This window comes from Rhodnius prolixus, unplaced genomic scaffold, assembly GCF_049639745.1.
Source record: "Rhodnius prolixus isolate KJV_2025 unplaced genomic scaffold, Rpr scaffold_2, whole genome shotgun sequence".
NCBI lineage: Eukaryota > Metazoa > Arthropoda > Insecta > Hemiptera > Reduviidae > Rhodnius > Rhodnius prolixus.
In genome coordinates this window covers 44,093,871-44,120,213 of record NW_027411592.1, presented here as the reverse complement: position 1 = coordinate 44,120,213, position 26,343 = coordinate 44,093,871, and the positions used below count along the sequence as shown (strand labels likewise).

At 33.0% G+C, this 26,343-nt stretch overlaps 1 protein-coding gene across 8 annotated transcripts in view; it reads right to left on the bottom strand.

Moving 5' to 3' along the window:
- Window positions 1-26,343, bottom strand: part of LOC141449738 (discoidin domain-containing receptor 2-like) — a 587,266-nt gene that overhangs the window by 357,066 nt on the left and 203,857 nt on the right. For 2 of the 8 annotated variants that reach the window (XM_074119443.1, XM_074119445.1), the window contains exon 1: window positions 3,804-4,008. The exons of the other annotated variants lie outside the window; for them this stretch is intronic. The gene's annotated coding sequence lies outside the window, so the exon portion shown is untranslated. Of the gene's footprint in view, window positions 1-3,803; window positions 4,009-26,343 lie in introns of those variants that run through there. 8 annotated transcript variants of the gene reach the window in all.

Genomic DNA, 26,343 nt, shown 5'->3' with positions numbered 1-26,343 from the left:
CAGTTAGTTAGTCCCACGCGGTGGACCCGGTTCGAATCCAGCTGTGACACTTAGAATTTCTCTTCCTAGGAGCTTCTTACAGCTCACTGTCCGGTGATGGACAGTGTTGCTCTGTAACGAGAAAAAACTGTCCGGAGGCCGGCAGTGCACTGAAAAGAGCGCCGGTCGCCAATGACTTGGTTGATGCGCCTTAAAAAATAATAATAATACGTTTTATTGATAATAATATACATTTATAAAAACAAAACAAAAGCATAAACGGCTTGGTTTTCCATCCTCCGGAAATTAAGTGCTTATTCAATTATGAAGTCAGAAGGAAACTAAACATAACTTTCAAAAATAGTTCTACGGAAATAAGATTAGAATAATGCAAAAACTTTCATTCAATGAGGAAGGAAGAAAACTATTATTTTACAAAAGTAATAAAGCAGAATTGCCTCGAGACAGATCTGTTAAACATTCAAAGAAAAGAAAAGTAAATGTAAAACGGCAATAATAATCATGAAATTACATCGTTTAAATTTTTGGGTCAACTAGTATCAATAGCAGACAGAGAGGACCTAATGAATAAGATTTAGGCAGTTAGTAGAGTTTAAAAGTTCCCTTGAATTAGGCAAAGTTAAAGAAAGAACACCAAGGTGTCGCACACTAAATTCTGCTAACAGGTCATCTGGGCAAAAAATTAACAATGTCCTCTCAGGTCTCTAGATTTTATAGTGAACACAACTCTTAACTATCCTGTCAACCCAAGAGTTGCAATTCAAATACCTTAGTTCTCCTCTCATCTTCAAGTGCCAACTTTCAAATTTAGTGCTGCAGACTGACTTGAAAACAAAAATAGACAAGCATGAAGACTAAACTCTTTATAAAGAAAGATACCTATTTGAATCTTTATGCACTCTACAATTTCTAAAAACTTTTAAACGAATTCAAAAGGTGTTCAAAACATAGCTTTTCTGTTGCTGAATTTTCGGCTTCCTTTGATCGTTGATTCTGACAGTTTTTAATTATTTAAAACTGAATACGAAGCTGTGAACAGAAAACCAACATCCTGCATTTTGCAAGATTCAAAACTAAATAAAACAATGGTTGAGGATAGCTCAATAAATGCAACTTGATACCGGACACGTAATGAATGAAGAACATGGTTGTCGCCACGGAACAAAACAAACCGGATCAATTGTTGATCCTGTCGCTGTTCCTTAAAATCGTATAGCATTTCACTTCCCTCTTAGAAATTCAAACTTCGATAACAATGTGAGTCGACATTGTCTGACGATTAAAAGAGAAATATAAAGACTCTTCTAGAATGATCAACAATTGGAGCCAGTTTTGCAATAGCCTAAGTTTCTTTTAGTTCTTTAAAGAATTAGAATTAGAATAGAACTATAAAACTTTGATACCTCTCCAAACATTTTGTTGGTTTGAGCTCTTTAGCATCAAGAAGATACGTTAATTTTTTTTTAACAGATGTTAGAGGTTTTTTGTAAGTTACATTCCAAAAGTCATACTTTTTAGTCAAAGTACTTCTGGGGCTAAAAAATTAATGAACCTCTTTCCATCCTGATATATTCTAGACTTCGTTCTTTCTCATCTTGGTTACATTTTAGAATTCGCTTCTTCCGACTACTATTCTTTCTGTTTAATGGCTCATGTTTTGCAGGACAAAGATTTTACAACGAAAGAGGACTTTTTTTTCTGGAAGAACATTTGTGAAATCTAAGTAAAGATGAATCAAGTGATTCATTTTTTAATGTACATACAAAGTTTTTTTGTAACATCCTCTATATCAGAACATTGTCTTTAAATGTACAGAGTGTTAAATAAAAATGTTCGTGCGTGGTGATGAACGGTAGTTTGCATATGAACACACCAAATTCAAGCAGTTGTACACATCAACTACTGCTGCGAGCCTAATGAGTATTGTACACTGTGTTGTTTCTAAGGAATACGAGGGGCGTCCTACAAAAGTGGCTAGTCCACTCCTCGCTAAGCAATAGGCCATCTAAACCACAATTAAGAGCCTTGAAAGCTTTGTTTAAAGAGCGTATACTCCTTCATCGAAACTCGATTAATGGATTCCAAATTTTATCTATGCAAACAAAAATTCTACTCAAGCCGATAGTAAAATCTCACTGTTATTCAACCTTCTCAACGATTAAATGTTCAATTCTTAACAAAATGACGTGCTACACATTAACCAGCTCTCTAATACTCGTCATCTGATATCATCATTCTTTACGAAAATCCCCCTTCATCGCAAAGATTTTTGCATCCCTTCAGTTTTTCTCTCATTCTCAAAATGTTCTTGTAAAAGTATGCATTTGCGCTAAATACTTGCAGGCTTAATCACTATTATTTTCAGCATCTTATCATGAAATGTTATTCTTCAGAAATTCCAGGTGTAGTTTGAAAATTTCGTTTCTCTAATAAGAATTAGTTTATAATAACAGTAAAATATTTAAAGTTTTAAGGAAAGCTGTACAGGTTAGCAGCTTTTGCAGGAGAACGGCGTGTGTGCAACGCCAGATTTTGACTTTATTTTTATCTCGTAAAATTTGAATCCAACTTTCCTTTAGAAAATGTCTATAATTTATTATCACCGCACTCAAATTCTCTTATTGTGCAGCTAATAAACTCCCGTCAAATCCCAGGAAATCTTAAGAATCGTATGAAACGCCAGTGGTCTCCGATGACAGTTTTCAAATTATTGTGGTCAATTGAGGTCAACACATAAAATTAGGAAATAATGAAAAAAAGTAAATTTTAAATTTAGTTTAGAGATCAAAAATTGAAACTTCTACATGTGTTTCCACTTTCTGGTAAAAGTAATTAAATTTTTTTTAAAATTTAAATCTCTTAAAATGTTTGGTAGAGATAAACTGGATTAGATGTAAATGATTTCGGCTCTCTACTTCATTGTTTGAAGGGATGCTCGTACGTACGCACGCACAAAAAAAGAAGAGCACTAGGCGAAGAGGGTTCCACCACAGCTGAAACCTTTTGATGCCTCCTCTAATGCATTTACACTGCCAGAGTTTGAACACTCCCTCCTAACTCTCGTAGTAGTACTTAGTAACGTGGTAGTATGGAAACGTAAAGGGGAAATATACCAAGGGCGAAGTGAGGTAAGAGGGGTAAAACGTTGACGATGGAACGTGGAGAAAACGGAAGGGACGTTGGATGGCTTTCACGGGTTTTCAAACAGGTTTTTACAACGTCAGAGAGCACTCTTTACAGGGCAAAGTACCAAGTGATTAGGGATAATAGCAGGTGCATAAAAATGAGGTGCTTTTTAGCCTGGGATACAACTGATACCCAGCCACACCCAATCGTCAGGGTTGCAAGAGAAACAAAAGACATATTTAGCGTGTAATTAATTTTACATAACTGTAATATTTCTAAGCCAAAAAATATTTTGAACAATACATGAATTAGAACTTAAATTAATCAAAAAAAAATTTGGTCTGAAATATAGACGAACACAAGCACACACCGATTCCTAAAAACCACTTTTTCGAATTGTGGGACTTAAAATGAAAAATCAGTGCAAAACGCCTACTTCCAAAAGCTAAGAGAAATTTAAAAGAGTACTTTAAATTAAAAACTATTTCGTCAAAAAACACGACTAAGAGGTGGTGGTTTCCCAGATATTGTGTTGGAATAAGTAAGCAGCAAAGACGCCAACCAGTTTACGGAAGTAAGAAAGTAAGAGTGATTAAATAACTGAGGAGAGCAAACCGGAAATAGACTTAACAACAATTAAAAGTAAACTTTAATGAATATACTGCTGAAAATATTACCTGGAGTTAATAAATATTTGTTTAACTGGAATCTGACGGATAATGTAGCACGCAACAGCTTAACTGGTAGAAGAATACTAATTTAGTGCAGTTTAAATTTAAAAATGTGTAAATAATAGTTATTTATGTGTGAGGAAAATACTTTACACTCGAGTTAAATATTATATTTTGTCTGCAACCATTAGGGTTATTAACTAAAAAAAAAACTAAACAGAATCACTAGAATCCATTTTATATTTCTATAAGGTAACACTATAACCTTTTTAACTGTTATAATTAAAAATATCTAATTATTTATTAAAATATTATTTTTATTTCTATATTCCTTTCAATTTTTAATATTCGTTTTTTAATTATTTAGATAAAATAAATTTAAATAAGCTTATTAAAGTTTTGCAGAAAATATTTAATAACAAAACTTCATATATCAAGGAAGCACAATAAAGTTTTTTCACTCACTTTTCAAACACAAAACATTGTTTTCAGTAGTGATAATCTAATACAGCATTACAGCAGCAAATAGAAATGAAAAATACATTAAAGGTAAATCAGTTTAAATCCCAACAAATACGGAATCCGTCATCCAAATGAAGAACTTATTTTTTTTTATATATAAACAATAAACCTTAAATTTGGTTTCTTTAAGAGATTCTATACCATTATTGAGACTATATTTACCAAACTGCACTTTCAAAGCAATTAGCATTAACTTACCATTATGATATAATGCATAACTTTACTAATATAACCATGTTAACCCATTATTATAATTAATATAATATATTTAGTAGCGGTACTGTTGGAGCTGGTGCACTCGATCCAGAAGATTAACAATAATCCTTTGTACAGTATCCTAAATGGATGTACTAATTTATGGGTTCCCTTATTCCCAGTAAATCTAATTCAAAACAGTTTCGGCCCATTTATATCCATGAAATTTTAATCATTATTGGATTTTTTGTTTAATTTTCAATGATACCTATCAACAAAATAGAAATAAATGAGCATAAATGTTGCAGTTGTATGTTGGAACTTCAAATTTTAATTAATTCTAAACGAATTAATGAGAAAAGGAACATGGGGCTTCAACGAAATGCTCACAATTCTGTGATGATAAAGATGGCGGAACAGTAAATTCTGAGAGGGGTCCTTCAGAGGAGGAAAATAACACTTTCCTGAGCAGAACCTGAGCAGGAAACCATTCATTATTTTTACTCAAATAAGTTTCAAATCAAAGTGATAAAAATTCGCTCCGGAAGTGCATAGCGACGGGTGAGTGAATTGGAGATTAATAAAATAACGAATTAGCAACTATTATACAAATATACTTAGAAAATAGCAGATTTTTGTATCATAAAATATATTTCCTTTCGCTAGTTTGTCAATAAAACGAACCTATTTGCAAACTTTTTCTGCTTCCGGCTTACATTAGCAATTTAAATCAGGATGTATAAATGATGAAAACTATTATTAATGTTTTCGAGCTGTTTATTTTTATTTTTTTTTGGCATTGGCTTTCGCCATACAGCCAGCATCGTCTAGGTGCTTATCAATAGAATATCACTCACTCTCCATTCTTACTTATAAATACATTCGCTTCACACATTCATCCCTCTACTATATACAACTATTTACATAAACTACAACTAATGGATGGATCAGTACTCTATATTCCTGCCATCCTTATAGCTTAACCGAAATTAATATCACGTAATCCTTCTCTAATCATTTTCATCCAATCATTCTAATCGGCTATAACTTTTAAATACATTCTATATTTCATTGCTAGCTCTGCTATAGACTTAAGCACATATATGTTGGTGAAGAATACGAGTATTCTGTATTATGTCTTCGTAGCGAAATGGTGCATCTAAATACCTATATAAGTCGTCAAACATTCGTTTCCTTTCTACCACATAACGTGGACATATCATTATTATATGTTTGAAATCCTCCTCATCATTGCAATGTACGCAAAGAGGAGAGGACCTTTTGTTGATCCTGTGTAGATACGATCCGCACACCGCGTGGTTCGCTCTCAGCCAGCTTATTGTCGTAACAACCCATTTATTAGTGACAGTTCCCTTAAACCATGGTTGTCTAGGTAAGCATGGGGAAAAAATTAATATGAAAAATGTTAATCATGTTTTTTCACGGAAACAATAATTAAAACTGTCCGGTAGGACAGTTGTATAAGGGTTGATCGTCAAAAAGTGAAGGAAAAGCGTAACGTTGAAAAACTCCCAACTTTGACAATTTTTTTCTCTTTTTCTACAAAAGATAAAATTCCCAAATTTTCTTTAAAATATAGGGCAAACCCTTCTTTATAGCTGCAATTTTTTATGCAACAACCCAGATCTAATAGGTTTCGAGAAAAAAGTTGCCGAAAATGAGCAAAAACGGCTTTTTCAAAAAATGTTCTTGTTCTTGTTCTTCTTCTTCTTGTTGTTGTTCTTGTTACCTTTTTTGTAAACAACGTAGCGCCTAAACGCGTAAACCGATTTTCATGAATGAGGTGTCATTCGATTCGGAATTTAAGTAGATGTGCCTTTTGGTAGACTCGACCCTGTACATCGAATGGGAGAGGAGTTAGCCTCCTTAATGTAAGGCCCCCTCAAAAATTATTATTACTAATTACTTTAAAAATCTTGGCCCGATTTTGATAAAATTTGGTAGGATGATAGGGTTAGGGCTCCCCTACGTAACATTAAAGCGGCGATCAGCTCTTACACTTGTTAAGGGGAGGTATAGCAATCGTTTCAAATTATCGACACGTGAACCGATTTTCATAAATGAAGTGTCATTCGAATCGAAATTTTGTACAGATTTACACTTTAAAAGTCTCGACGCTGTGCCTCATAAGGAGGGGAGTTCGCCCCACCCAAATAAGGCCTTTTCTAAAACTATTATTACCAATATTTCTATAGCGCTTAGTCCGATTTTGATAAAATTCAGCTCGAATAAGTGGTTAAAGCTCCTCTACGTTGCTGTGAAGTGCTATCATGCTCTTGCACCTACTAAGAGGAAGTACTGCAATCGTTTAAATTATCAATGAGTGAACCGATTTAAATCAATTAATTGTCGATTAAAAAATCTTTGCCTCTTTGCCTTTTAGGGAGAAATACTGCAATCGCAGTACTTCTTAAAAGGAAGTACTGAAATCGCAGTTTAATTTTGCTATTTACGTACAAATACCTTCCTATATTATTCAAAACGCTTTTTCAAAAAAATTGTTATTGAGGATTGTTTGGGAGACCGCAACTATAATCAATCTTTAAAAAGATCTCTCCATTGGTAGTTATGGTTCCGACTTAACACCTTATCAGGTTATAATGATAGAATTGCTTATTCCAAATTTTAAAAAAATCTGTAAAGCAGATATGTAACATTCCAAATAGACAAAAAGGAAAATCTATCCAAAAGGTACAAAAATCTCCTTAACAAAAACTTACAGTTTAAAATGTTAAGTATAAGGGTTGATTAAACGCCAAAAGGTACACAAATCAGCGAGTACCCAACATTTCATTAATACTTCATTAATATTTAAGTAATTCTACTGCATTAATTTTCATTAATAAGTTATTTTTTAGAATTTATTAGATGTCACAGACCCTTATGCTGGCCATTTTCGTCTACAAAATATATGTTCAAGTATCACTATAGATTGACTGTAATATCTAGTTATTTATAATAATCAAACTATTAATTACAGATTAAAAAGAAAAACGTTATAAAAAATATAAAAAAATTATGAGGCTAAAAAATTCAAAACCTTTTTTTTAAAAAAAACTTACACCAACATACATCAATGATTTTGTTTATTTTATTTATTTATTTTTATTTTTAAATAAAAATCGTCAGTTTAAGTTCATTCTTCGATTAAAGTAATTGTTATTTTATGAAGTAGTCAAACGTTTAAAATAATAGGTAATAATTATCTGGCTTTATCGCAAATAATATAGGTTTCTTCAATTACATTCTCCATCTAGGTGTCCTTCCCACAATGTTGTATATATGTAATATAAAGTAAATAAGATATGCATACTTTTAGGAAATCTAATTATTCCAGAATTTTACTATAAGTAAAATTAGGGGGACTAAATTAAATTACAATTGAGAAATCAATAATTGTTGTTGAATAATCTACTTGTTATAACTGTGTGTTATTTGTGCTCACGAATATTTCGGTAAGACGAATTCAAGACAGTAGCCTACTCTAACTTTGTCTTTTTCTACTTTAACATGCATGTACGTATATGTGATTTATCATAATTATAACAAAAAAATATTATGAATGAAGTGGCCCAGCATAAGGGTCTGTGACATCTAATAAATTCTAAAAAATAACTTATTAATGAAAATTAATGCAGTAGAATTACTTAAATATTAATGAAGTATTAATGAAATGTTGGGTACTCGCTGATTTGAGTACCTTTTGGCGTTTAATCAACCCTTATACTTAACATTTTAAACTGTAAGTTTTTGTTAAGGAGATATTAATAAAGAATTGATCAACACTGTGAAGTATTAGATACGTAAAATATGATTATTAGTTCGCCTTTATTTCGCTTGGGTGATTCTATATCTTTCTTTTGAGGCATCTGGAAGAATTCTTTTTAGAAAATATGTTTTTAAAGTTTGTTACTTAAGCAAACATTTTTATTGACAACTTAATTAAAATAATACATATCCTAATCCTGTAAATAAGATCATCCCGAAAAGTCTGTGGCCTAAAAATGTTGTATCGAATTCCCCAAAAATGTAAGCTCCTCTATTAATTAGGATTATTTATTTATTTAATTTTTACCCCCAATGGGGCAGCCAGTAGCCACGGCAGACAACTCCTCATCGCTCTATTTGTACCTCACATATCTTCTTCTCAACCTGGCTTAATTCCTCTCGCTAACGTCCAGATCTCCTCGAGTTCTTTAAGTGAATTCCATTTCCACAGAAACTTTTGTCCTCCATCACCTATCCTCCGATCACATTCACTCGACATTCACCCTAAAACAATCCCATCTCGACCAAACTCATCATTAACGGCCCATCACCGAGCAGTGTGAAGCAGAAAATCGACCGGCAGCTTGGTTCTCCGCGTTATAATCTAGAACGCTAACCACCTAATTTGCAAATGTTAATATTCTTCCAATCTAGAAAGAAAAACGAACAAAACTGAACTGTAGTTTGGGGCTGTCCCAGTTTTTTCCTCCAACAGTGTTTAGTTAGTTATAAATAAAGAATTAAATTTATAAAGAACTCGGAAGGTGTACCCGGTAACAATGAACTTCTAATGGAACGGGTAAACTGAATAAAAATTTAATGCAAGAAACTTTTGCGAGGCTTTTCTAAAGATATAACTGGTCCAGTAAAGTTGGTAAGAGCAAACTTATATAAACTTGTAAATATTTTATGGCAGGGTGAAACAAATTTTACTTTCATTTCAAAAAATTTTATTACCAATTAATATTGAATGACGTAAAGAATCAAACTTACTAAAACATTCAAGTTAAATATCGGAAGCCATAATTAATTAATCATACAATAAGATTTGTTTATGCTTAAGTTACAACAAAAATAAATAGTCAATATACAGGGTGATCCATTTAAAACGCACCAATCGCTAATAACTTTTTAGGAAAGCGGAATTCCGAAAAACCCACGAAGTAAACTATATGTTTTTTTTTGTTTAGTTTTCAAATTTTCCACTCCGATGCTGTATCTTCATTTTTGGCGGGGTTATGGCTAAAAAGCTGATCGAGATAAGGACCACTGGTTTTGAAAATGATTATGAAAACTACATAAAAAACTGTGAAAAATGACGTTAACCCTGTTTCAATATCTCTAATATTAGTCAAGATATTTAAGATCAAAGTTACAATTTTATCTATTCGTGAACGGTTTTCAATATTAATTTTCCACCAGATAAAACACACAGGTAAAATCCGAAACGAGTCAGAAATGAAAGAAAAATGTGTTCTAAGACGGATAAAATCAGCTGACAATCACGAACAGGGCAGACCTGTTATGTCCAAGTTATGCAATTGTTTGATTAAAATAATTTCAAAAGGATAAACTGAAGTAAAACACGGGTCACAACAGATCCAGTTGAAGTTTTATTAGAATAACTTTAATTTAGAATTAACAAAAAACAAATTTCATTATTTCTTTAATTAAAAAAAAAATACACAATAAGATGTTAATAATTTTTACATTATTAAAGAATAAAATATAATAAGAAAATTTGGAGCAAAGAAAGTTGAAGCTAATTTAGAGGTAATTTAATTTTAACAAAAATCTTGTTTTCCATTTGTCATGTTTGATGTTTAGCCGCTGTTAGATCTAAGCGCTATACTTCTTCTCAGCTGTGGGTGTGTGGTGGAGAAACTAATTTAGTTTGCTCGCTTCAAGTTCCGCCCGACATTCCATATTTCTCAACATTTTAACACCGCCATCCCGTGCATACATTCGCATACTTACCTCCATAACATTCTTACAGTTATAAAACTTTATAATTTCCGTCAAATATTTTATTCATACATATTTAAATGGCTTTTGCACAGTATATTAATCTATCTTAAAATAAATAGTTTCAATAATATGTATTAAACTATTGTTGTCATTTCTAAATCTAATTCTGTATTCATTATAATAAGTTTTAATTACTTATGATTATATCTTATTATCCTTCAAATGAAAAATTATTACAATAGTTAGGGATTTACGATTTTAAATTTGTTTGCCTTGAGGGCTCGCAAAACTCGAGGTAGATTTATTAAATGGTTTTGCGAGTCTGACGGTTTATGGTCAGAATGAAGATTTCTTCTGTTTTGCAAGGCAATTTGAAATAACAGCCTCTTATACGCTTGCAGTGACACCCACCTTGGTTTGCCCTAAGAATATTATAGAGTCACTGGATAGAAGCTTGATGTTTGTTTAGTGAGTGGTTACGATGAGATTTAGCGCAGCCTGAGATTGGACAATCTCTTCTAGAGGTTTCTAGAAGCAAATCAGTTTCCCTTTTGCTTGCATATCCGTTATATTAGTTAGCAATTTCCCTTTCTATTTTGTAGGGAAGAAATTTAAAAGAGATCCATTTAAAAAACTGAAGTTAATTTTTTTGATAAAACAATTTGATTGTGGCGAAGTAACAATAGATTATTGCTAGAAGTAGCTGAGAATTTTGATTAAGAGAGCTGGTATGAAATATTGCAACGTTTCTATTATTTAAAAGATTTATGTAGAATATCCTTCGTTTTAAAAGAAAGTAAATCCTCACTAAATCGTGAATGTTGGAATAATAAAAGGCTCCTTGAGTTAAATTTTTCATATGCTTAGAATCTCGCATGCGAAATAATTTCTTTTAAACCAAACAATTGAACTGATCAAGTGATTCTTTAACGGAGTGTTAAAACTTATTATAAAGGAAGTACAAAGCAAAAGCAGGATATCTCTACTGATTCTTAGAAATGAAGAAAGAGAAAAAGTTGTAAATATGAGTGTTCGTGTGGGCAAAAAAAAAAAAAAAAAAAAAAATGGAGGAAAATGGGATATACAAGTATTGGATGATGGGATAACAAGATGGGACAAATACTTGGCCATAACTAGGAACAGCCAGCAAGAGACGAAGATCTCGAACAAGGAAACTATGAGCGAGAGAGAAAGATATTACTGATAGGATGTGTAAGGAAGGGCCAAGAGTTCTGACGGGAATCAGACCCAAATCCAGTTATGGCTGTTTCTGGATGATGGCGGAGAAGAAGGTGGGCAAGCACGACTATGACAGTGCCGACGGAGAAGGTCGGGCAAAGAAGAAGTGTCAAAGGGAGAAAGAACAGCGGTCCTTAAAGGCTGTCCAAATTGGATCAGCACCGCCTCCTCTCCTTCTAGTTGCTGGCCTTATCCTCAAGTACATACCCGCTGATACAATTACCTCGGCACCAGAGTATGAACACGAACGGCGGAGCTTCCAGCAGTTAGTGTGCCACCAACTTCTTTCCAATCAGTATTGAACAACCATTTTTCGCATTCCACTATTATAAGTTTTCTACTAGGATTTCTTCTAGTCTAGAGCAAAAATAGTTTTGTTAATAAAAGAGATTTTGAGATAAGAATACATTTTTAAATCTATCTAACGCACAAGAATCCCGGAGCATTATAAACTCTGAGAGTCTATTGATTATAGAGTATTGCTCAAAATAATCAATTGTGTTCAATAAGCACAATAACTGGAAAAACGTTTGATTATTGTGAGTAATATTACTGTAACATTAGTTAATGCAACTGTCTACACAAATTGTGAGTCTTATATCAAATTTTAACAATTTGTTATAATAAATAATGAGTCTTCTTTGAACAAATTACCAAACTAATGTCTTAGTTGGAATCCATTGGAAGATCTAGTAGACCCTAAATTACAACCACTCAGGGTTAACAATGGCAACTTTAAAGTTTTTGTTCGATGAACGCAACTTTAAGGTTAACCAAACGTAAGACATCAATGATATAGACATTGAAACCAGGGGTAAAGCTCTTTATCTGATTAGTGACTTGATCATAAATTTAGTTTGTTCTAATTGACTAATTTACTGCAGTTGTATTGTATTTATTGCTTATAAGGCTTGGTTTTAAAGCAAGAGTTTGCCGAAACACTAAGCATAGTTCATGGTTTAATCAGTACAAAACGATGCAAAAATCAACAAAGTTCCCACCTTAAAACAAAAATAAAAGAACTCTTCTGTACAAATTGGAAAAGTTTTTAATTTATTCACAACGCAAATCATCATTATATTCTTACGTTGAACATTAAGCATCAATATGTCTGAATATAAAATAAATAATTCGTCGTTGTGAAAATAAATTCAATAAAGATATTTAAAGAATTAAAAAAAAAACTAAATTAAAAAGTTTATCTTGGGATCAGAAACTTGGAATATCGAATACAAATACATAACAAAACGAAATAGAGCGGAACAAAATTTATAATTCTGAACATAGATGAATTTTTCTTATTAATACTATCCTCAAGGCTCTAACTCTGTAAATTCAGAATATTAGAATCATTTTAAATTATTACTAACATTATTCAGTTTACATTAAACTAAAAGACAACTTTTCTTTACAAAAAAAACTAGCCCATTTCATCCCTGAGCTACATACACTATTTTAGTTACTCTGTCCATCACTTTGTACACGGATAATAAGCTGTAAGAAACTCCCAAGATAGTGGAAAAAGTGATGTGTAAAAATTAGTAAATATAATATAATAAAACGTACTTTACATAAATATAAGAAAGAAAATGGAGAAGTTCAATGATTTTTAGAATTTTTAGTTTTACGTTAGCTACGTTTTCTAGGGATTATTTAGCTAACGCAACCCTTAGGGCCCAATGTTAGCACCCACAATTAAAGATTTGGCTGCTCAATTCCTATTTGACTGCTCAATTATGCGCTTATGTTAACGAGTTTGAGATAGGCGATTTGGTTTTAAAATTCCCCATCTATTATTCATTGATCTATTATTACCTTCCATTAAGAAGCCAATCTAAACTACGTCAAGCGATGGAAGCGATTATTTACCCGGTTATATTTCTAGCTTTACATTCTTGCAGCTCTATAAACGAAGCCAAGTTAGATCTGTTAGATTTTGGCAAAAAAAAAAAAAAATGAAGGAAACTGCTTGCGCATTCCAAACGAACAAGTTGATTAAGTTGGGCTTTTAATTAATTTGAGGATAATCGTTTAACTGCCGACAACTCTCAGGTGTTCCCCAGAGTGAACCCAGATGCTACCAAGAGCTGGGGTAGAATATATCGTTTCAGGAGGTTATTTGGGAGTTGGAGGCATTGCTCCAGGAAGTAGTTATCCAAATGTGTCGTCTCTGTTATCCCTGGTATAACCTGGGTTGAAAGGATATGAAGTCTTTTTAGAATACTCTCATTCCTTTTAATTTGGGGCAAATTTGGAAATATCTCTGGAGGGCTTAGCATGGGACACCACGGAGATTATACCTGACTTATGGCTATTTCCTCTTCATGGAAACGTTTAGTAAAAGTGCTGGAAGAAACGTGAACCAACATTTATATTTTTCACCAACACATTGATAAAACAAGCTTAGTAGACTTTAAATATTTGTGAAATGCTTATTTCACAATTTCTATTGTTTGGGAATTCTAGAATGTACCTTATTAATGCAATTGAAACTTGTTTTTTAATGTATATTAAAAGAAGTTGAGGACATAACATGAACCTAAGATTTGGAGAGTTTGCACAACCAGTACTCAGTTTTACTCATCAAACTTAACCCTCCATTCTGACCACGAAATGTCTTCTTTTTTTTTGTTCAAAAAAATATTTTAAAAAACGCTAAAAAGAATCCACGATTCTACGTCCAATCATTCCAACCCGTTATTTCGCAGATTTCCTATCAAACACAATCAAAAAGAATGCTCCCTATAGAATGAAACACCGCTGGCATCGCGATCATCCTACTTAGCTGAACAACTTCCGATCTGAAGCCCAAATGGATGTTTTCCACTAGGAAGCATCTTCCCCTCACTATTTCATACCATTTATGTATCACATTCCAACAAATTCACTAATAATACATTTTTTATAGTTGTGAATATCAAAAATAAGTAAATAAATAAAAAATATCTCCAAAACACTGAACTAATCAGTCAATCTCTTCGCTGGTGAGGCGATCTCGAGGCCACTGTTTTTTTAAGACGTATAACCCAACGTATATTAAAAGGAATTTGTGGTTCGTACGAAAGTACTTCTCTACTAGAGTTCAAACAATTCAATACAAGTTTGTTGTAATAAATAATTTAATTTATTCATAGATGAGTATTAAAATTTTAATGATTGTTACAAAAGAAAAAAGATAATTTAAGGGATTCTTAACAAATTACCTGCTAATTCAAACGAAAGTGTGTATTGACAATGCGTTTCCAAAAATAACTTCCAAGTCTTGTGCAAAATATGTTCCTTACCTGAAAACAAAAAAATAGATTATTAGATATGAAGCGCTCATTACTTATTGCAATTCTAATAATCATATAAATACAGATTACATTCAATAGTAGAGCTGTGGAAATCAACTAAACGCACCAAACTCCAAAGAATTCAATCTCTTGAATTTAAAATACTTCGATTTGTAGTAAAATCTCCCTTTTACATCTCTAACTGGACTTACATGTAAATCTTAACATTCTTTTTATCATCCAAGCCGCCAAAACAGAAAACTCTATTTCAGCCTGCAATCACACTCAAATCCTCTACCTAGAATTCTTTCTGACAATCTAGCAAAATGTCTAAAAAGACAGTGACCTAGTGATCTCCTTTCTAGCAAAGGGAGTGACTAATAGTTCAGTGTATTGGTAGGTTACCTCAGGGTAACTTCTCCACTCGTTAATTTCTATGTTCACTGTTATCATTGGTATTTATACCGTCATTTCGCTGATTATAGTACTAATAAACAAAATAAATAAATAAATTAATAAATGTTCAGCTGTATTTAGTATAAAATTATGTAGGTGAACAAAATATTATTTATTTGAGGGTGAACGCACCCATTTTTTGTAGAACTCTTAGAATAGAATAGAATAGAATACTTGGCCCAATAAGAATGCCATAGTGTTGATTTCTTACTGAAGATATTTAACTGAGAACACATCAAATGATGTACATACTAAGACTTGATAAATTTGCCATTGACTTGTTTCTCATATCATAAAGCCCTTCTTATAATGGTCCAACCGTCACCATTAAAATACACATTTATAGTACAATACACACTCTGGACTAACCTACAAGTCCTGATGCCTCCTGCACGTGTGGGGCATAGAATTTGAGAGTAATATGTAAATATTATTATCCCTACGATTATTTGGTATCTCTAGGTACTTAAGTTTTGGAGTCCAATTCTGAGTTCATCAAAATGACGTATCAAAGTCCGAAACTGGATAAAAATCAGCGATATTAAATTATAATTAAAAAAATCCTTTGATTGTGGATGGAGTAAGTAATATTTTTCAATAAATTAGCTCATAAAATTAATGAAAAGTTATGTCACTAAATATTATTAAGTTAGAAGCATAGAGCAAGCATTCTGAGGTCGGTCAATAGGCGCATTAATCTAAAGCCACATCCCAAGCTGCAGCTTTGATTCCATTAATTATTCAAAATAACATACCTATCTTGGCATAACCACCGCATCCTCGGCCTGCTGTCATGGTCCTTCATTAGCCTAACAGATAGGTAACTTAATCATAAATCCAATAGCTCATTTATTTTAAAATTGATAATAGATTTATAAAGGAATTTATATTTCGTAGATTTTATTTTGTTCTACATATTTTGAAATATTAATTTTTTTTAATGTAGATATGCATTTAGGATATTTTTCTTTTTGAAATGTTGTCTTTATGATCTTGCAGATTAGCCACCTCTTAATGGTAAATATTTGTAAGTATCTTTTTGATTTGTTTTATGTGCAAAAGAAATTTGGTTATTTTCCTGTTTGACTCTATAAACGCGTAATGGGCCTCCAATATCTTACCCTTATCAGCTGATAGGAAGATCGGGAGCGATTCAATGTTACTGTCGATTAATGTTTTCCAGAGTCATTAAGAATTCTTTTTTGGCGAAGAATTTACTATTCGAGAGTTTTTACTTTTCGTAAAAGGTTTGAAAAACACCAATTACTTATCGTCGCCTCCATCATTGTGTAATAGCTACTTAGGGATTCTGTACAATGCTTCTCTAAAACAACTTCCGTTCTCTAATCGCAATCCATCCTTCTTCTCTGGAAGGCTATCTTTACAACTGATTCTGGTCCTTAACCACAGCAAGTAGTTTTTCAGGTCTGCTATCGATAAATGACCGTATGACTCAAGTAGCTTCTATTTTTTTTTACTGATTGCTTGAACTTGTAGTAAGGTTACCCAAAATGGTTACTTGAATTCCTTGTCTTCTTGTTGAACTTCTCCTTTATAACAATCCCTAAGGATTCCTTGGATTTAACTCTTATTTTTTTTGGCGAAATTCAGGTTTTAAAGGGTATATAAAAATTGCGGTAAATGTCCACCTTCGGAAACCAGCTATGTAACTTTAAAACCTTTTTACCGATTCAAATAGTCCTTTCTCACGGCCTTTTAGAGCTCCTAGCGCCAACTATACTTTCATTTGCTCCTTTAGACATAAAACAAAGACAGAACCGTTATTTTATGCTCTTACATTCTATAAAAGTACATAAAGTTAAGGAAAGTAACTTTACTTTTGGTTGAACTCTTTAAAGACTTGAAGCTCCACAGAAGTGGTCAAAATTCAAAACAAGCTCTGGACATTTCACTCTATAGATGTATTTCTATTTGTAATTTCAAGATAAATGAATAGACAAATAAAATTAATGAACGCGTTACCGAACGTTTCTCATCATAATCATTATTTTCAATAAATGATTTTTAAGGCAGAGTGCATTAACGTCAAAAAAAGAAATAGCTATTTTGTAGCAAAATTGTTAAAGAACAAGAAGTTAAGGCATTAAATAGTTTCGAATCTAAGTATCTACAGAAATCGAACACTTTTCCGGAAAATGTAGCCACATTTTAGTCGACGTTTATCGTTTTTCATGCAATTTTCTTTTTAATTAAACAATCTCAAAAGACCACAAAACTTCCGTTCGTTGATGGAAGGATACTCTTGCAAAATAAATTACTCCAAAAAAAAATTAATACTGTTCAGAAATTTCAGAAAAATTATTATTTAACGAAGTTTTAGTTTAATTAAATCACAGAACGCTAAGTAAATCCTGTAAATGATCATGCTGCTGATGAGTTGTAAGATGCTTCTTTTCTACTTTTTAAAAAAATGGTTGAATACTAGTTCCCTAAAATTTGAAGAGCTAATTGTGTTGTGTAAACAGTTCAATTTGAAAATTAATTGGCTAATAAATAGATACAATATCAACGCAAATTGGCTACAATACTCTATTCAATAAATGTATTCATACAATTCAATCTAAGTTAGATCTTCTCCTCGTTCTATCAAACACAACTTGATTTACCGACAGTAATGCACTTAGGAATGGTAGTAAGGGCCAATGATTGGCCTGGACTCGTACCAATCATGTTGTACCACTCTATCCAGTAACTAGCCAATCAAATTAGCCCTTTACAAACCTAATAACAGTTACTTTACAGGACCAAAGCAATTAGCTACTAAACCACTCCGCAACGCCACTTCAACCATTAGTCTCTTGAAATAAACAGCATGTGTTCTATTGGACAGACATATTAAAACTAAGTGTTTGAATTTACTTGCAAACTTCTACTTCTGCTTAGTTTGGAACATTTTTTAAATAAGTTCAAATATAAAATAATAATAAAGATAAAACGAAGAGAAATCCAGCGTAAAAGATAGTTTAAAGTTAATATCTCACGCCTCAGTTCTACTGCAATACGAGTGTATCTACTCGTACTAAAGGATGTGTACTACTTTTAAAATATGTGGGTCTAGGATCAATGATCCAAATAGTTTTGCAGATTTAGTTGTCTTGCTAAATTTTAAACAAATTACCAACAGATTCAATAAACATCACCAATCTCGCCAAAGTCAAATAGAGTTTCCCAGTTACCGTTTAATTTTCATCTATCTTAGCACCAACAGCGGGCCTAACCTCATGCAGATAATGAAATCTCAAGATCTACGTAAGATGTTGACCATTGATGAGAAGTTTACTCTCTGGGCAAAATTTGGGCTTTTCATTCTCACTTTTCATAACTCATTTTTCATTCTTTTCATAACTCATAGCTCTTACATTCTAAATATATCTTTGGAATAGATTTAGTCATCTTTATGAATTCATTTGCTGAAAGTGACACGATGGATATTTTTTAAGTTATCCTCGTTTTTCTTAGAAAATTAAAAATTGTTCCTGTTTTACATCGACGTCAACATTACTATTGTTGTCTTCATTACCAACGAAAATCCTGCAAGAGGTGGTAATGTTCCCAATTATTTTAAATAGATTCTTGGCTTTTTTCCATTAGCCAATTTCACTCTTCTGATAGCCATGGGAACAAAACAGTCGTTTTAGATGTATATTGTACCGCAGAAAAACTTTTATTTCACTAAAAATCAGCAAAAATTGTGACTAATAACTGTTTAACCCCGTAATGTTTTCAATTACGTATTAATACTTAGTCCAATCCTCCTTTACCGCTAGATGTAAAGGTAAGAAAAAGCTGTCACAATCCCCTTTATCCTGGCAGAATGGACTACCGTGGTTCCAGGATTAATAAATTCCACTCACGGCCTGCTTCCCATTATGTTGTCAATCTCTTCCTTCCTCTCGGAGATCTGTCGTCAGTTTTCTCTTTCTCTTAGCGTATCGATAATCATTTATTCGCTGGAAATGCCCGAACTACGATATCTGGTCGTTACTGGTTTAATTTCGGCCATTTACCTCTTCCTTCGGGTTTCCGTTTTCACTGACGATAAAACCAAAAACAGTTTCCTGCTCTACATTTTTATTCCCAATCTTCAGCTCAATAATCATCTTTTCTCGCAACATCTAAACTCTTAATTTTTTTGGTTTTTGATCCTCAAATCTAGTTTTCTAGTTAAGAGGAGTCGTTAAGAGGCAACGTTAAAGTTACAGCCTCCCATTTTGGAGTTTTGTTTTACTTCTTTTTTTTTTTTTTTGCATTCTTTCAACAAATTGTCCAATGAAGCAATAAAAAGCTCGGAACTCGTAACATCACCATGTCTCACTTCGCTGCACTAGAAAAGTGACTCTGGAAGAAGAATATGAGGTCATGGCCAAATTGCTCATTAATTTCGTTACGAATTAGCTATATTTAAGGAAGTTTATAATGTTGACACATTTTAACTTCATTATTTCTTTAAGTAATGAACATATTTAGTAATAAAGGTTACATTTAACGATTTAGAAGTAGCGATATCCTTTAAAACAGCTGAATACTTTTTACAAACTTAGCACGAGCCCCATTAAAGTTTTATTCAAGTCAGTGAGATAAGGTTTCATCATTACAAGGTTATAAGTAATGTTTCTGTCAGGATTCTTCTTCCTAGGAACCTCTACAGCTCACTGTTTGGTCATGAGCGTGTCTTTGTAAAGAGAGGACAGTTTCTGGAAGTAAGCAGTGCTCTAAATCAAGGTCGGTGCGTCAAAACCTTTTCTCAGTTGTAATCGAAAGAAAAAAGAACTTTTTTTCAGCAATAATCATGTTTTATTTGTTGAAACAAATAACAGAAGTAATAATCAAATTAAGCGACGATTAGTGTTATTGACATGGTTTTTAGCCGAATAGGAGAGTAACCATTAAGAGTCACCAGTTATGGATTTGCGCAGCGAGGCTTGTAGGAGAATCCTACACTTAGATATTAATAGTTCAGTTAATGATGAAACTGATATCAATTAGTGCAACAGAGTACATAGATATAAAATATCGTATTTACCGGAGAGAGAGAGAGAGAGATGTCTACTGGAAAAATATGATGGTTATTGTCACGAGGAGCCTCTAATTACAGGTAGACAACAGAAAACCATCATGAAAATTCAACTAATGACGTTATTTGAAAGGAAACAATAGAACGGCTCTTTTCCAACCAGACACTCTGCATAGTTGGGGCTGACGTAATTGACAGGGTACCCCCCACCTACCACAGAAAGCTCCCCAGCCTCTGTACCGAAACATTTGGTACGCGAATACAATACCGTACCATAAAAACAATGTAGAAAGAGAGGAACCCAGTCTAAAAGCCACTGTTAAAATAAATTCGACAACGGAAACAATGGCCAGCCACAATGAACAGCCCAGTGGAGATTGTTTTGTTACTTGGGAAAATACAACGCATCCATAACGTATATGGTGGTCCAGGATTCGTTGAAACAAAAAACAAAACAAAAAAAGGTACAGAAAAAGTTATCGAGTTCAATTAAAAATTTATATTAATAAAGTACAAAGAGGAAATTATTGTTAAAACTAATTTAATTTTCTGCAATTGAAAAACTAATTTAAATTGAATTTTCAAATAATGAAACTGTATTATCTTTATTTTAAATAATAAATTAACTGGAACAAAATTATTTCACTAAAAATGTTCACTCTCTCAGTTAAATATGCATTATTTATTATTTAATTACAGTTGTTTTAATTAATTTTCCAATTTGAGCTTTAATTAAAATAAAACTCAGAATTGTATTTAGCCTAATTTAACTATTGATCATATTTGCTATTTTTATTATGATCTCGGGAATCAGAGAATTTACCTAATTTCTAGTTAATGACATTTAGGGTAAATTTAAATTCAAGAAACTTTTTTACTCCTAATAGAATCTTCCGAGAACAAAGTGTCAAATATAATCGAAGAGTTAAATAATACTATTAGCTAAATAAGTTAAAAGCAAATCGTTGGAGCCATTTTCAATGAAATTAAAAAACATATAACAATTGAAAAATCCATTTTGTTGAGTGGTACTTCCGCTGGACCTTGACCAAGATCCTATTTGGCTTTCACTGGGGTGTACTAATGGAGCGAAATGTAACTATTTCTATTTTCTGTAATTTTCTAATTTTTTTTAGTTACCTTGTAAATTTACAGACTTAAAATCTTAAAAACCACTTTTGTACTCAGGACAGTTAAAAACGTGTTAAAAGAATATTGTGAATTCTCAAAATTAGAAATTTATACGGTTACTATACCTTCTCTTACTAGTTGAGTAAGGCAAAGTCAAAGCGTATAAATAGCATTCAAAGTCCAGTATGCACACACGATTACAGTCTAAATTTGAAGACTTATTAGTGTTATTATTCAATTACAATGTCCGCCTTCAAAAACAGCAAGCAATACTGCAGTGAAAACGGTCAATAAGAAATGGAGTTTTAAAGATGCTCTTCGGCTAGTTAGTTCTACGGATCTTAGAAGTTGGAACCACAACTCTTATATACCACAGATCCTTACAACCAATCTGTGTAGATGTAATAATTGGAGTTAAGTTCTGTGGGCGAGGGACATAAATTTCGAAACCGCGTTGGTTGTTTTAATAGCGAGAAAGTTTAGGAAGACCACTATGCAGTATTTACAGCAGTAAAATTTAGAGTTATTAAAGAATCTAAAATGTAATAACTGGCAACATTATGTACTTTTTATCTTGCCTTTCTTTGTTGACGAATAAAAACAATTCACTGACTTCCACCATTATCAGAGAGTAAAATTTAAAACAGCACAATGTTTACAATTTCTTTTTTCAAAATAATTTTCCTAAAAAATGAAAACAGAAGCTGTAGTTGGAGGAATTTGAAATTAAAGTGGAAAAAAAAACAAATAAATAAGATATTTTAAGGGTTTTGGTTCAGTGTTAGAAATTAGGAGGTTCTGAGACCAAACCAGGAGAAGAGAAGGACAGTCAAATGGCGAAGACTTTGAGGTAGCATTGGAGAGTTGGTTTGGAAGAGGAAATGGCTAAGTAGTACTGTAAGCGTGCGGAGGGAAACAAGAAAATGGAATGAGGTCCTACACTAAACGCGGTGATCCTCCTTTCAGAGATAATCCAGAATAAGTTAAGTCATTGTAACATCATTCACAGATTTACAGATCCATTTATGTTTACAAATTTTTAGGCCCCGTGAACACAGAATTCGTCACCAATTGTTATACCCAACACTGAAGCGTCTAAGAACTGTATTGGTCGAGGTTCTGACTTCTCCAATCCCCAGAACTAGTCTGAGGGTATCTTCAAAATGCCTAACTTCTTTTCTGTTTTCATTGCAGAATTTTTGCTCTTTTTTTGAAGGCAAACAATGTTATTTCTGAATAGTAATACAAGCAATCTTGAAATAATTAAAAGACAGTTGAAGTTCTTTGAAGTTGTTCAAATATATAAATTTCAACTATTTCATAAAGGCGCCACGGTAGGCGAGCGGTTAGAGGCGAGACCTGCAAAGCTAATATGCATTGTGGTACTGGGTTCGATTCCCGGTCTTAGGCCTTGGATTTTATTTAATGGTTAATAAAAGAAATTTACAGTAAAGTATGTTTGCTAGTCCGCTCCGTCCACGACACCTAATTGGTAGTTGGACGTTAAGCCCCGCCTGAAAAATAGAAACTATTTCATAAAAAAAAATTCTTGATAATATTCAAATTCCTCGAAATATGCGAACAAGTGTTTCTTTTAACTAGAAGAAACTCATGCAGGAATAAGTGGAATTGTTGCAGTATGGTATGGTATGCAGTGGAAGTGCAGTATGGTTGGCTAAGTATGCCATTTGAGAAATAATATATCTTAGCCAAAAGGCAAAGAGAGAACACCCATAGCTGAAACGGCCAATTGTTCAAATCAGTCAACCCCTGACTGAATAATATACCGAGCTTCAGCGGTCAAAATTAACCAAAGAATAAGGTTAGGAATATCTGCAGGTTGTGATTAAGAAACGAATTTTGCCAATATTATTTAAATCAAATAGGTATAATATAACAAATCCCTGCAAATGTGGTTAATATGATATTTGTGGAATGCTAGAGCACTTTATTGTGATATGTGCAAAATATTTATCAGTTAGAGCAAACTATTATGTTTGCTGGCACTTATACAGGACTTTGTTGGAATCAAAACGTAAAATAAATGCTTAAAACGATACTTTCTTTTTTTAAATAAATAAACAGGTATAAATACAATTATAACTGTTCTATTCCATACGGGATTCGAACTGGTGAACGTCCACTTGCAAATCCTCGCTTCGTAACCAGTACACCAACATCGAATTCAAAAAGCCATTATATGTACGGAAATCTCCGAAATGTTTCAACGGTAGTGTACTTGGAGGAAAACGCTCCAATCGGTGAAACTAGACATGATGGAAAACTATTAAAACTAATAAAAATAATTATGACAAATATCTTTTTTTTCTAAGTGTAGTTGGTCCTCTACGAAAACACACCTAGTTACTTGTTTTGGCGCCTGGCCTAACAGCCAGTTTAGCCACTTTAATTGCCGTATTTCGTCTCTTTTATAAAACATTTTTTTTTCTTTGGTTCTCTATCTCAGAAAAAAATGAGTTCAAATTAATTTTTGGATTAGCGAAGTGTGCAAAAAAAAAAAAAAAAAATTTGTTCGATATAAATTGTTGAAACCCTTAGGCTATCATTCCTCTGCCTGAACTTACACACAGACAAACCATGCACAGAGATATACAATGTATAAACGTATACAAAGTACAAAATCAACATGAAAATGTTTAGCCGATATTGGTACGGGCTGATAACCCTACCTTGCCTTTTGTCCTGCCTATCCCTAAGCTCATGTAGAGTTTGTTCAAAACTATTTTCTCTAACGATATCTCTCTTCCATCGATAGTAAGTGCTCCAGTCTAATTGGCAAACATTTGACGAGGCTTTGCGCAGCTGCAAAACGAGAGAATATCACTTTTTTTTCATACATATATAGATAGATGGTTTTTTACCTGCGGAAGTATGTTTCTATATTATTTCTGCTACCAAAAAATTGTAGATTGCTACTTATACTGCTATCAATAATCGCATTTATAAAGTCAAATCTCTTCAATATATTTTTAGATAAGGGTTAAAACAAGTTCCTTAAATCATTATTTAATTAAAACTAAAATTTTAGAATTTTTCTCTATAGGAGATCTCTTCAGCTGACCGGTGATGGTCAGTGTTGTTTGTAACGAGAGAGACAGTAGAAGGCTCCGGACGCCAATGAGTGTAAATATTGGATAGCCGATGACCAGTAAAACATTTTGGAAATACAGGGTGGGTGAAAGTGGCGCTGAAAATTAAAAAGAAAATTAAGCTATTTGAACACTAATATTAGAAGAAGAAGAACTAAGAAGTAGGAGTAAAAGATACTCTTACAAGAGTAAGAGAATTCAAGAGAAGAAGCACTGCTCAGAGGTCAGTGCAGCAAAGTTTGCAGCTGCAAATGCACATTTAACGATCAATTCTCATTTTAAATCATGCCATTGGTCATCTTTAGATATATAAAATATGTCTGACTTTAATAGTGAAATCGGAGTATTGTCTTAATGGTCTAATTTATAGAAAATACAATTTTGTTCAGATTTTTCAGCCATTTAGATTAATAATGGCATTTCACTTAAATTAAACCAAATAAACAACAATCTATTGAAATGAAACAGAATCGCACGCAGACTACAGTTTCTTATCCAACTCGAAACAAGCAAGCAATTTTGGAGAATTAAATAGAAAAACTAGCGGCAATCAATTAATTTTGAAATGATTGGACATTGGTAACATGGACTCCTGTTCCCGCAAAGCGCCTCTAAGGACCATCCCGCACTAGCAGCTTCCCTATGTGCTTACCATAACTCTGAGCTCCACCCAATAAACTCAGAGTGTGTATTTTCCGATTACCCAAAAACCCAGAATTGGCGCAACGGTCATACTGATCTAGTTTCCGCCATATTCTCTGTACGTGTACCCAGAAATAACCGTCTTATCTATCTTGTGTAAATGATTGCTAACCCAAATGTAGCTCCAGTAGGTAAGCATGGCATTCTCCCTTAGAGAGAGTTGAAAATACGGCAGCTTCTCTCTCTTTTTTATAAACCTTCTAGCCAAGCAACTACTATCCGAGGTCTCTGCTTCTCCAACTCCTTCATCTTTCAATCCAAAAACTACCGGTCCCAAAACTCATTTCGTGGCCGCGAGCTTGTTACCACTAAACAGTACCGAGGATGTTGCTTTCTCATTGCCTTACTTCCCCTGCATGCCGTACTAACATGTCTTTTGAAGCTTTAATTGGTGATCAAACTATAAAAACTAATTCTAAATGATCTCCTGAAGTTGATGGTTAGAAATATATAGTTTAATGTTAAGAAAACAAAAAACAAAAAATGGGAAATTGAAAAATTTTACATACATTGAATAGAAACAAAACCAATATTGATAATGATAGCATATTTTAAGGCATAAAAATGTTTATATCAACTGGAAAAAGATACCATATGTTACACCATTATAATAGAACACAATCCAATATTGTATGGGGAATAATATGGATCACAATTCAATATTAAAAATGAATAGAGGATATAGAAGTACTTTTGTTTTCAATGATGGAAGACTGTTAAAAGTATAAGAGCCAAAGGAAGTAGGTTATATATCCAGCAGGGTAGCCAGTTATTACACTATACTATCTGTATGACATTGTAGGGCTAGGAAGTCGGGCCACATGGAGCCGAAGACGAAGAGTAGAACATACTTTACCCTCACACTCTACTCCAACATCATCATCTGCAAGCTTTTAGTCATTGCCGAGTGAAGCACTTCCCTGATTCATATACACTCTTTACCACCGACCGAACAGCACCAGGAATTTTATGTTTATGAATCTTAAATGAAGCAAGGAGTGAGAGAAAAAAAGGATAATATTTCATCACTCTTTCCTTTTTTTCCTTTCTCTTATTTCCTTGGAATACTTCTGCAGTTATTTATTGCCGTTATTTACACATGGGATCAGAATAAAAGTTTTCTG